This window comes from Myotis nattereri (assembly GCF_964212035.1).
Source record: "Myotis nattereri genome assembly, chromosome: Y".
Taxonomy (NCBI): Eukaryota; Metazoa; Chordata; class Mammalia; order Chiroptera; family Vespertilionidae; genus Myotis; species Myotis nattereri.
The window spans coordinates 39,695,009-39,709,309 of NC_138094.1; positions in this window are offsets into that span (position 1 = coordinate 39,695,009).

Sequence of the window (14,301 nt, forward strand, 5' to 3'; positions counted from 1 at the left end):
CACTGGGAGTGTGATGCCACCCAAGTGTCACTGAAGAACTTCGACACCGAGATGTGTGGCTGTTGTGGGTCAGTGGGTCCTCACACGTGCTGAGAATCAGAGTCCAATGGCACTCAGTGCAGCCTTGTGTGCGCACCTAGAATCAGGAACCCCACATGCGCCATGCTGAGAAAAAGTCCCTGTGGGCATGTGCTGAAAATCAGGGTTCCCTAGTGCACACCAGGAGTCAGAGTCCCTGTGTGCACACGCCAATAATCAAGTATGAGTCTTTGTTGTTTGGTGCCTTGCACTGAGAATCAGGGTCCCTGTGTGTGCATACACTGAGAACTGGAGTCACTGGCACTCAGTGTGCATACATTGAGAATCAGGGATCTTGTGTGTGTGCAGTGAGAAACAGAGTCCTGGTGTGTGCATACTGAGATTCAAGTCACTGGTGCTCAATGTTGCCTTTTGAGGGGGTGGGCTCAAGAGGCGTACCTGAGGGAAACCACCCATTGCCCATACTATCACGAGAGTGCATCAAGGAATGCAGAAGGGTGATGGACCTTGGGTGTTGGCAGGGCTAATACCATGCACCATTGTTCTGTTGAGATAGTGGTGGCTTGAAGCAATTTCCTGACCTATTAGCCTCAAAGTAAATGTTTACTGAACCTTACTGATCTTTACTGATCTCTATTGACCTCAGAGATGGTCTGTCTGCTACCTGTTTGCCATGCTTTCTGAGGGCAAGATGTGTATCTAAAATTGAATAAAAAGCGAATAAGGCCAGGTTTTGGTGTGCCTCTCCAAAAGAGAGGATTCCACCTGGCCCCCATGCCTTCTAAATTCATATTTCTTGTCTAGTGTTTTCATTTGTGCATCGGCTCCTTCTTCAGATCTTGAACCTCTGCTGCAAAAGGTTGTGGCATTCTGGCACCACAAATAGGAATCTGGAGGAGAAGATTCACCTGAGCAAAAAATGAAGTAAAAAAGGAAAAGTGGAAATTCACCAGAAAGGTGGGAAGTTCACCATGCACAAAGCCCGTGCCAACCTTTGAGTTTCAACTGTAAGTGGATGAGGAACATTTTAATTCAGCCAGGTTATAATGGGGGAGAATTTGAGTAACAGGCAAAATCATCACTGTAAATTTTTAGCTTGCATGCTCAAAGACAAAGGAATTAAGGTGTCAAAAAGTACTCTCTTAAATCAGGCTCAAGGAAATTAAGTGCCTTTGTCATCTTTAACTATGTAGGCCCTTGTTCAAACTGCATTATGCACACTTCATATTGGGGATCAAAAGTGTGTAACACGTAAGGCCTCAGATCCTCTGCCTCTAGTGTGGGAAGGCTCAGCAGCTAGAGAAAATGGGGTTAACAGTCATTTTACAAAAGGACTCTTTAATGCTTTGTCTGAAAATTACCATATGACACCTTGGGATGGGGAGGTTTTAGCTAAGACAACAGTCAGTGCTATGGAGATCAGAATAGGATAAGATCTGTGAATAACAGGCTGAGATCTAGGCTGCATTCTGGTTGTTAGTCCCAAGCAATGTAAAACTTTGGAAAGATCCATCAAAAGAACTCTGATTTATTAAGTCTTGTCTATGTGTTATGTGCGCTTGTCTGTTGATTGTTGTTTTATCTGTGTTTGTTGTCAGCTTTAATTTGTTTATTGTTAGTCTATTTAGCATAACTTCAATTTAATTTAATGGAAAAGAAACAGTAGATGGACAGGCCATTACTAAATTTCCCCAGAACAAAACAGAATGTGGGGGTGGGGACAAAGAATATGAGTGGTACACATGGACAATAATAGAGGTCCTAGGAAAATTCCTTAGACAAAAGGAGGTAACTAAAAAAAGGCTCCAGCTTATTAATTACTAGGTCTTTTGGTGATCTTGCAAAATGGATGCCCACTTCCAGGAATGTCATAAAAGTCTCATTTTCACCATGTCTTTTATTTCCCAGTCATTTGAAATTTGAATAAATGAGACATTTCTCACAATTTGAGGATGCCATCTGGGACTTCTATACCCTTGAAGAGAAAAAGACTAGTTCAACGGGGAAGTGCCCCACTCAGTTTTGGTTGGTCTCTTGGCCTAAGACCCATCTCTTCACGGATGCTATAGAATAGGCCCCAGACTCTTTTTCTTTAAAAGATGGCAAAAATGACACAAGGAAAATATACAGTTGGGTTTGGGCAACAAGATTAGTGTTTTCATAATAACAGGTAATTCTTGAGTAATAATGGACTGCATTCCAAGGTTGCCTCACAAGTCCAGGGAGCACTCCTGTTTTTATAAAGGAAAATAAAATAAAATAATACTTTAACATTAAAGCCACTGAAAGCCAGCGAGTTATTTGTTACAGAATTTTCCAAAGAAAATGCCTTGAATAATAATAATTGGCTTTAAATATCAAAGTTTTTAAGGCATAATATGCATAAATAAAATGAAAGGTATATGGCAGTGATGGCGAACCTTTGGAGCTCGGCATGTCAAAATTTTGAAAAACCCTAATTTAACTCTGGTGCTGTGTCACATATAGAAATATTCATAATTTTTTTAATATTTTCAACCATAGTAAAAAAAAGACATATTTTTGATATTTATTTTATATATTTAAATGCCATTTAAAAGTTTCACAAAAATATGTTGATGAAAAAATTGTTAGCAAAGCCATCGCTAGATTTTTTATGTTGCTAAAAGTGTCAGGTACTCTGTTCAAAATTTCTTCTTCGTAGTTGCACTCTTCATCATTCAAATGATTTTGCTCCAGATTTTCAAGTTTCGACCTTAAGTCGACAAACACATGAGTACAAATGCTACCTTGAAAATCTGCAAGTTGCATCTCTAAATCATCAATTTGCATCCATTGGAAATCCTTTAATTCCAAAGTACAGTAAACAACTACATCTGGATACTTAGTTATTTTAATGGTCTGTTCTAGGCTTCTAAATTGGTTGAATTTTTTGCTGAACTGTTCAAAGAACAAGTTTACTATATTCTGATACATAAGTATGGACCTCATTACACTCATTGTAGTGACCTTCTCAAAATACATTTTTATCTGAGGAAAATACAAGTTTTAGTTTCAATATCTCGCTTGAAAATTTTAAGTTTACTTTCAAAAGGTTTGATATATCCAAACATAACATCAATACTTTTTGCCAAAACCTTGTAATTTTAAGTTCAGTTCATTCATATGAACAGAGAGATCTGTAAAAAACACCAAATTGCTGACCCACATAAGTGGGTCGTTGATCTGAGGAAAGTTTGTCAGATCCTTATTTTCAATAAATACCATAATTTCTTCAAAGCACTCCACAAGTCGCTCAAGCACTTTACCTCGACTCAGCCATCTCACATTATTGAACATCAGTAGTCCACTGTAGGTTGAATCAACTTCCTGTAAAAGTGCAGAAAATTCTTGCTTGTGAAGGGGTCGAGAAGCTATAAAATTCACAATTTTTGTTACAGCTGACATTAAATCATTCAATTCTGAGAACCCCGATTTGGCACACAACACCTCCTGATGGCTAATACAATGAAAAGGTACAAGTGGATGTCTAATAGCTTCCATAAACAATTTCATGAATCCCACATTTTTCCCCACGATATTTGGTGCTCCATCTGTCGTGACTGACACAATTTTAGAGTTATCAATGTTTAGGTCACTGAGTGTTTTTATAACAACCTTATATATTTTGTTTCCTGATGTACTTATTGGCACTGATTCTAACTTTATCAACTCTTCTCTCATTGTGAGACCATCAGAATATCTAGCAATAGTGGCCAACCAAGCATTTGATGTGACATCAGTAGTTTCATCAAGAGAAATAAAAAAATATTTACAACTAAGTCTTTTTTTAATTGATGTGTTTTTGTTAAGATCTATTATTCTGTCTTTGATAGTATTTCTACTGAGTGGTAACTCAGAAATTCTTTTAATAATTTCATCTTTATTTTTCATATCGTGAAATGGAACTGGTGCACATCTTAGAAATGTTTCCTTAATAAATTCTCCATCACTGAGGGCTTTTCCATGCTGAGCTATGGAGTGAGCAATACAGTAACTTGCTGATGTTAAATTTGTAGAGCATCTTACAAATTTAATGATGGAATTTGATTGACTTTTATAGAGGTGTAGCTGCCTAGAAATGTATTCCTTCCTTTTATTGATACTTTTTTTCAAGAGCTGACAATGATTAGTTTCAAAATGTCTCTTTACATTCCACATTCTGCTTACTACTGTTTCATTACATAGTATGCACAATGATCTGTGTTTCTGTCGACAATCCCATACATCTTGGTCTATATGTCTTGAAAGGGTCGGCTACTGCTACTTCCAATTCCTTTATCATTCAATCTTGCTTTTTTATTTTTTTTGATTCTCCATCAGAAAGATGCAAAAATAAATAAATATAAATCCTGGCATTTTTTATAAAAGGTTGATAGGTTTCTTACCTATTAACTTTTTGCAGTGTTGTTGCACTGACTCCTGGTGCAAAAACAATTCAAAGATAGTATGTATAACCAACAAATATATGGTGCTGTAATCAATTATCCAACATGCAGAATGTCTTGTCGAGCACTGTTTCACTGTATATCTTTTTTTTCTAACCCTCTCACTCCTGTCTCCTAACAAACATGGTGATCAAGTGCATCCATTTGCCGAATGCACCCGAATGCACAGGAAACTTATTCGAGGCACATGTTGACAATAACGAGGTCGTTTCCAGAATTGAGCATTTTGTCACTGGAGTAAAAATAAAATGTCATGAGTAAAGATTAATCTCTTTATAGTGAAATTCTTAACCTTTTTATATTAATGTCAATATTGGGACAATGTATCTTGGATGTTTTCACTATGTATCACCGATGCTATGCAACACCGATGTACATGTTTACATCCGGTTTTAGAATTGCATTATTGATCATGAGTAACGTGAGTAAAAATATTACTCAAGTGATGCCCAACTCTGGCCATTGTGAGAGACAAATATTTGAATTATGCAATTTTTTGTCTCTGTCAATGCGTGTCACCCAAAATGAGTTCACATGTCACCTCTGACAAGTGTCATAGGTTCACCATCACTGGTATATGGTAAATCTTTTTCAGTGGTAATTACATATATGACTAAACATAGTTTTCCAAAGTCTTTGGTAACAAAACTTTGGAGTTTGCTGCATTAAGTAATAAAAATTATTAAATATCTAGGTATTTTAAAATGACAAAATACTGAAATATTAATCTAAGTTTGCCTCATATGAAAAATCTAGAGGATAGATTTGAATCTATTATTTGAATATGTCTTGTATTTTATTTGAAATATATTCTTAAAAATATAAATATATTACTAAAAAGGAAAAATTCTAATTATTTAACTTGCCACCTAAAATTTGAGGCTTCTAAAACTTAAAAGTTCAAATTAAAGTTGGGAGAAATTATATATGGTTCTAATAATAAAATTCATAAAGTATAGAAATTCATTTTTGAGAAAAATAATTCTTGCATTTTCTCTGGAGAACTTAGTAGTTCAAAAGAGATTGTAGTCCTTATGTGCACTACATGTGGTAAAATTTCAACCTAGGCCATAATAGTTTATAGGTCTGATTACAAAAGAGGATTAATTCTATGATACCAACCAAATTTTTAATATTAAAACCAGTTTAAATTTAATTGATATCTTTTAGAATAATTACAAAAAGTGCATAATATAATCTTTGGGTTATGTATATTGGTTAGTCTTTCCAAGATAAATTTCAAGACTTTAACTGAGAGATAGCTTTGGGACATTTCAAGGGCCCTAGAATGATTCAAGGATTTATTCTCTCTTCTTAAAAGAAATATTTTTAACTAGATTAGGCTGATCTAATATACTTGAAATCACATGGGAAGCTTTATCAATTAAAAATTAATAACTGTATTCTGTTTATATATACACATTTTAAATGTTATAAAGGTTTCAACCTCTAAGCTTGGCAGGACAAGGTTGCTGAATACTTCATTAGCTTTTCACAATATAATCAAGGCCTCATATAAACTAATTTATATGAGAAGCCAATATTTTATAAGCAATTGGTCTTAGTAAAGTCCAAAGTAAAATTTTCATACATATGCAAATGAGCACTAACCAAAAAGAATGCTGTTTAAAAGTAAATTTTAAGTTTAATAAAAGGACAAATTTTAAAATCTCTTTTACTACTATTTACAAAGTAAACTAAAAATTATTGTACACGCATTAAATCTCACCATTAATGAGACACTATAAATAAAAAGAAAGTTACTTTTACTTGAAATGTATGCATTGCAGTATTGGCCAGCATGTCTCTCTCCTACCCGTTTTTCTGAAAAGCAACCAAGTTGGTTGCTGTTTAAAAGAAAGTAAAGATTTTTAAAAGAAGCTCCCTAAATGTGGCTTATAAATTGCTCTGGAAGGAAATACAGAGGGAAATGCCCTTGAAATATCTAGAAACTTTAATTAAAAATCAATGTATTAGGCCTTAAAAAATAGAAATACAAAAGAATTGTCTTAAAACCTTAAATGACTTTTGAAAATTATTAGGGGGCATTAATTGGTTAAAACCTTATCTAAAAATCTCTATGGTAGAAATGACAAATTTATTCAATATACTTAAGGGTGACTCTAATCTTTCCACACCCCAAACATTAATAGATGAAGCTAGGAAGGAGTTACTAAGAATTGAACAGGCAATCTCCTCAGCCCAAGTAGCATGGGTACTGCCTGAATTGCCTTTATTAGGACAGATTAATCCTACTGCAAATAGTCCCACTGGAGTCATCTTCCAAAATAAAAACTCTTCCACTTGGATGTTACATCTGCCTCAAGGGCCTAATACAGAAATTAACCCTTGAGGATTAATAAGGAACCATATCTGGCAAATGGATGTAACACATTATATTCCTTTTAGAAGCCTTAGGGCATTACAGTCTCTGTAGACACTTTTTCAAAAGTCCTATGGGTTACTGCATCTACAGGGGAAATGGCAAAACAGGTCATTAATCATTGCCTAGCTGCTTTTGCTGTCATGGGAATTCCAAAAATTATTAAAACTGATAATGAACCTGCATACACAAGCTATCATTTCCAGCAATTTTGTAAAAAGTAGACAATTCAGCACATTACAGAAATACCATACAATTCCCAAAGACAGGCACTTATAAAATGCCAACATCAGCAGGTAAAATCCTAACTTGAAAAACAAAAAGGTAAAATAGTGGTGAAATCTCCTGTAAGTAGACTACATCAAGCCTTAATTACTTTAAATTTTTTCACTTGTAACACTGATGGCAAGACATCTATGGAACTACACTGGTGTCAGAATAAGCTAAAGCAAAATGGTCTGGTTAAATGGAAAGATCCCGAGTCTGGTATATGGAAGGATCTCAACCCCTTGTTAACATTTGGTTGAGGATATGCTTGTGTATTTACAGAAAACTCCTCCAAGTCTATGTAGATTCCTGCAAGGAATATTAATGAGGACCTTGCACCTGGAGCCTCATCCCATAGCTGTGGCTGCAGACATTCGATTACTCTAGCCACATATAGCAATAGCCCCAAGCAATACACTGAAGACAAGGAGTGGAGGAGAATGAGACAGACAACAAACAGTCTGGAGATGACCTGGAGGATGGTGAAGTAGATGGTCCAGAAAGCTTAGCAAACTTGTGAGGAGACCAAAACACAAGAATACCTGAGAACATTTTCTTTACCATGCTAGCAGCCATCAGTTGTGCGGTAATACTATAAGGGGAAAATGGAGAAGTATATTGGACTTATGTTCCTGACCCTCCATGGGTAAGACCCCTTACTTGGGCTGATTCCCTGCCTAGTGTAGTCACCAATAATACCAAGCACCTTGGTTATCCAGGGGGACCACAGGTGGGACAAGGAAGTATTTGGGTAAAATATAATTACACAGGTGTTGCCATCCCTTTTATATGACACAGAATCCAACTATTGCTCCTTTGTGTGTAGAATTAAAGGTTTCTGGCTAGCATGGACACAAAAGGAGAGGGAAGCAAAAGCCCAAATACATCTACTATCACTACTTACTCCTGGGAGAGGTACAGGAAATGTAACATTACTAAGACATCCCCCCTACTAAGCCATTATGTAAAACGTTTTATGAATGGCACCCCACCAAGGAAGAAATTAATTGGCAAGATTGTTATAGTGACACCCCACCAGGAGCAAACTTAATAACAGTTTTTCCTTTGTGGATTGGATCCCATACGGGTCTGGTAAGAATCACACCCTAAAATGGAAGGGGACCCCATCCTATCTATATGTTGAAGCTAATCACTCCATCTCATGACATGAGGAGGATTTGTTGGATCTCAATTACAACATGATAACTGGCCCCTACAAAACATGCAATGGAATTAGCTACTGCACTTGCCTCCTCTCTCGACCCTACTGGGGCCTTCAGGCCCTGCGCTAGGATGGTGAATTGGAGGTGGCGGTGGACGTGGTCCCTTTCCCAGGGTGGTCAGGGGCTGACTTCCTCCTTGGGTGGATAGTAAACCTCCTGTGGTCTCTTCCCCCATCCCTCCCCTTGGACAGCAGGCCCTGATTGGCCCGGCCCCAGTCGGCCTGGCCCCAATCAGCCCTGATTGCTGGCCAGCATAGGGACCTCACCCATGCACAAATTTCATGCACCAGGCCTCTAGTTGGTGCATAAAAAAAGCCATAGATTTCTTGGTGTTAATTTTGTATCCTGCTCTGTTGCTGAATTAATTTATTAAGTCTAGTAGTTTTTAAAATTTTTATTGTTGTGTTTAAAAGAAATGTCCCTTTCTCCGCACCCCCTACCATTTTCCCTATCCACCCATTTGCCACCCTGCCCCAGGCCTTTGCCACCCTATTGTCTGTGTCCTTAGGTAATGCATATATGCATATACGAAATTTGTTATTTCTTTCCACTCCCCCAATCCCTTCCCTCTGAGAATTGTCAGTCTGTTCCATTTCCATACCTCTAATTCTATTTTATTCACCACTTTATATTGCACATCAGATTTCTTATTCATTTATCTTAATTTTTATATTCAGTTGTTGTTAGTATATATTTGTTGCCAATTTGTTCATATTTTTTCAATTCATGAACAATATATTTTTTATTTTATTGTTTAAAGTATTATACATAGTAGTACATATATCTCCTTTTTTTCCTCATTCACCTTCCCCCAGCCTCCCCTACCACATGACACATGCCCTCATCCCACCCCCCACCCCCCAGTGTCTTGTGTCCATTGGTTGTGCTTATATGCATGCATACAAGTTCTTTGGTTGAACTCTTTCCCCCTCTTCCCAACACTCCCCAGCCTTCCTGCTGTAATTTGACAGTCTGTTTGGTGCTTTACTTCCCCTGTATCTATCTTTTTGTTCATCAGGTTATAATGTTCTTCATTTTCCATAAGTGAGTGAGATCATGTGGTATTTTTCTTTCTATCCCTGGCTTATTTCACTTAGCATAATGCTCTCCAGTTCCATCCATGCTACTGCAAATGGTAAGAATTCCTTCTTTTTTAGAGCAGTGTAGTATTCCATTGTGTAGATGTACCATAGTTTTCTAATTCACTCATCTGCTGATGGGCTCTTAGGCTGTTTACAAATCTTAGATATGGTGAATTGTGCTGCTATGAACATAGGGGTGCATCTATCCTTTCTGATTGGTGTTTCTAGTTTCTTGGGATATAGTCCTAGAAGTGGGATTACTGGGTCAAATGGGAGTTCTATTTTTAGTTTTTTTGAAGAAACTCCATACTGTTCTCTACAGTGGCTGCACCAGTCTGCATTCCCACCAGCAGTGCAAGAGGGTTCCTTTTTCTCCACATCCTCTCCAGCACTTGTTGTTTGTGGATTTGTTGATGATAGCCATTCCGACAGGTGTGAGATAGTACTGCCTTGTCGTTTAGATTTGCATCGCTCAAATAATTAGTGACTTTGAGCATGTTTTTATATATCTCTTGGCCTTCCTTCTGTCTTCTTTAAAAAAATATCTATTTAGATCCATTGCCTATTTTTTTCATTGGATCATTTATCTTCCTTTTATTAAGTTGTATGAATTCCCTGTAAATGTTGGAGATTAAACCTTTATCAGTGATAACATTTGCAAATATGTTCTCCCATACAGTGGGCTTTCTTGTTTTGTTGATGGTTTCTTTTGCTGTGCAAAAGCTTTTTATTTTGATGTAGTCCCATTTGTTTATTTTCTCTTTAGTTTCCATTGCCCTAGGAGCAGTATCAGTGAAAAAATTTCTTTGGCATATGTCAAGATTTCGCTGCCTATGGATTCCTCTAGTATTTTTATGGTGTCCTGTCTTATGTTTAAGTCCTTTATCCATTTTGAGTTTATTTTGTGTATGGTGTAAGTTGGTGGTCTAGTTTCATTTTTTTTTTTGCATGTATCTGTCCAATTTTCTGAACACCATTTATTGAAGAGACTGTCTTGACTCCATTGTATGTTGTTGCTTTCTTTGTTAAATATTAATTGAGCATAGTGATTTGGGTCGATATCTGGGTTCTCTATTCTGTTCCATTGGTCTATATGTCTGTTCTTGTGCCAATACAAGGCTGTTTTGAGAACAGTGGCTTTGTAATACAGCTTGAAATCTGGTATTGAGATCCCACCTATTTTGTTCTTCTTTCTCACAATTGCTGTGGCTATTCAGGGTCTTTTTTAAATTTCAGATGAATTTTTGGAGAGTTCTTCCTAGGTCTGTGAAATATGCTGTTGGTATTTTAGTGGGGAGTGCATTGAATCTATAGATTTCTTTGGGTAGTATAAACATTTTAATGATGTTGATTCTACCAATCCATGAACATGGTATGTTCTTCCATCTGTTTAAGTCTTTCTGTATCTCTTTGTTCAGTGTCCTGTAGTTTCTGCGTAGAGGTTTTTTACCTCCTTAGGTAAGTTTATTCCTTGCTATCTTAATTTTTTTGGTGTGATGGTAAATGGTATTGCTTTTTTAGTCTCTCTTTCTGTAAGTTCACTATTGGTGCATAGAAATGCCATGGATTTCTTGGCATTAACTTTGTATCCTGCTACATTGCTGAATTCATTTATTGAGTATAATAGTTTTTTGATGGAGTCTTTAGGGTTTTTTTTATGTACAATATCATGTCATCTGCGAGTAAGGCCAGTTTTACTTTTTCTTTTCCAATTTGGATGCCTTTTATTTCTTCTTCTTGTCTAATTTCAATGGCTAATACTTCCAGTACTATAGCGAACAGGAGTGGTGAGAGTGGTCATCCCTGTTTTGTTCCTGTTCTTAAGGGAAATGGCTTTAGTTTTTGTCCATTGGTTATGACGTTGGCTGTGGGTCTGTCATATATGGTTTTAATTATGTTTAGTTATGATCCTTCTATTCCCACCTTGCTGAGAGTTTTTATCAAAAATGGGTGTTAGATTTTGTCAAATGCCTTTTCTGCATCAATTGATATGACTATGTGAATTTTGTCTCAGTTTGTTTATGTGATGTATCACATTTACTGATTTGCAGATATTGTACCATCCTTGCATCCCCAGGATAAATCCTACTTGGTCATGGTGTATGATCTTTCTGATGTACTACTGGATCTGATTTGGAGGATTTTGTTGAGGATTTTTGTAGCTGTACATTTGTAAACAAGGATCTGAAGTCCTGCCAAGAAGAAGTGAATGTTCTATCAGGAGCACAGAGTGACTTGCAAGCGAGGGATGCCAGTGAGATGCTAGGTTAAAAAACATTTGTTCAATCATAAGAATCTGACAGAAGAAATTCTAGATTTACAATCTCATATACAAGAAACATTTCGGAAGGAATTGCATAGATGAAGAGGGCAAAATTGTCTACAGGTGTTTTGGGGCTGATTCCATCAGGGACTGTAGGTCTCTTACTGGGACTTAGTAGCTTAACATCTCAAGGTATGACAGTACATACCGGGGTTATAGATTAAGATTATCAAGATGAAATTAAAATTATGGTTTCAGCTACTACAACTATACAGTTAAGGAAAGGTCAACGTGTTGCTCAATTGCTACTACTACCTTATATTCAGGGAAAAGCAGCGCCAGTTAAACGCACTGGTGGATTTGGTAGCACAGGCAACCAAATATTTTGGCAAGCACTTATAAATGACAAGCACCCCAAACTTAAATTAAAATTTGAGGATGGGACTATTACTGAAGGCCTGGTAGATACTGGAGCCGATGTTTCAATAATCAGTGCCCAGAATTGGCCACTTAAGTGGCCAGCTCAAATGGTCAATGTCTCCTTTACTGGAATAGGAGAGATGCATAACATTCAGCAAAGCCAACATTCCTTAACATGTTTTGGACCTGAAGGGCAAAAGGCATTAATTAAACCTTATGTAGCTAATATTGCTATAAATCTATGGGGAAGAGATCTTTTACAACAATGGGGAGCTACCATATCCATTCCTACTATTTCTCAGGCTGCAAAGAATATCATGTTAAACATGGGATATGATTCCCCACAGCCTAAACCAGTATAGCTCGAACCTGTGGTTCAAGTGGGAAGAGATCATAGAGGTTTAGGATATCCAAATTTAGAATAGGGGCTGCTGTAAAGCACTTCGCCTCAGCCCTTACATGGAAAACAGATAAACCAGATTGGGTAGAACAGTGGCCCCTTCCCAAAGAAAAATTAGAAGCGCTACATCAATTAATTAAGAATAATTAGACCAGGGTCATATTGAATATTCATCTAGTCCCTGGAATTCACCTGTGTTTGTTATTAAGAAAAAATATGGCAAGTGGAGAATGTTAACTGATCTATGGAAAATTAATGAAGTTATACAACCAATGGGACCCTTACAGCTTGGGATTCCTAACCCCTCGCTAATTCCTAAACATTGGTCCACTGTCATAATTGATTTAAAAGATTGTTTCTTCACTATTCCTTTGCAACCTCAAGACTGTGAGAAATTTGCATTTGCTGTCCTGGCTTTAAATCAGGCTCAACCCTCTCAATGGTATCAATGGAAAGTCTTACCACAAGGAATGTTAAACAGTCCCACTATGTCAGGCATATGTGCATCAACCTTTAGAAATAGTCAAAAAAAGATTTCCTAATACTCTAATTTATCATTATATAAATGACATTTTAATAGCTTCTGAAATTCAACCACAATTACAGGAGATATACCAATACCTCCTTGAAAAACTCTAAGACTATGGATTAGAAGTAGCCCCAGAAAAGGTACAATGGCAGAAGCCATGGAAATATCTCGGGCGAAAATTAACAGATGTCTCCATTATTCCACAGAAGGTTCAAATTAGAAGAGACAGTTTAAAGACTCTAAACAATTTTCAAAAGTTATTAGGAGACATTAATTGGTTGAGACCCAGCCTTGATATACCTACTTATCAATGGACTAATTTATTACAAATCCTAGAGGGGCCATCTGAATTAGATAGACCCCATGTTTTAACCCCTGCTGCAGAAAAAGAATTAACTTGGATAGAACAGCATGCACAACAAGCACAATTAGATAGAATTCTTTCCATGCACAATTTTAAATTATTAGTTTTCCACACTGAGCATTCTCCTACAGGGTTACTTGTTCAAGACAATAATGTTGTTGAATGGATTTTATTGCCTCATAAATCACAGAAAAAATTACAGACTTACATTAAAAAAAATTTCCCAAATTATTTACAAGGGAAGATTAAGATTAAGACAATTATGTGGTTTAGATCGAGAAGAAATTACAAAATTGCACCTTAAAGGAAATGCTCAAAAAACAAAAAGGGGGAGAATCCCCTAAACGAAGACTATTAACTGCTCTATTTACTATAAATTTTTAAATCAAGATGAGACTGACAGCACTGTTGCTCAGTGACATTGGGTAAAGGATGTTTCACAAGAATTGAATCAACCTGTGTTTTATCATAATGAGTCCTCTCAGTCATGGGATACTGCATGGGTCCTATGATGGGGGCGAGGTTATGCTTATATTTCCACAGGTAAAGAAAAATTCTGGGTTCCTGAGAGGCATCTTAAGCTGAGACATGGGAACCAAAAGGAAGTTCTACTTAAGTGACCTGACCGAGGATTTCTCAGGGATGACGTTGATGGGGCCTCCTATCTGCAAAGCTCTAAGGTCAATGCAACATTCATCTGTACCAACCTGGGGTCAGGTGAAGAAGTTTACCCAAGAGGGAGAACAACTGGTTTGGCATCATGGTAAAGAAGTGACGCAATCTACTTTGTTCCTTTCTATGTTTGCACTAATAACCACTAAGGTAAAGGCTGAGAATCATACATACTGGGCTTACATTCCTAATC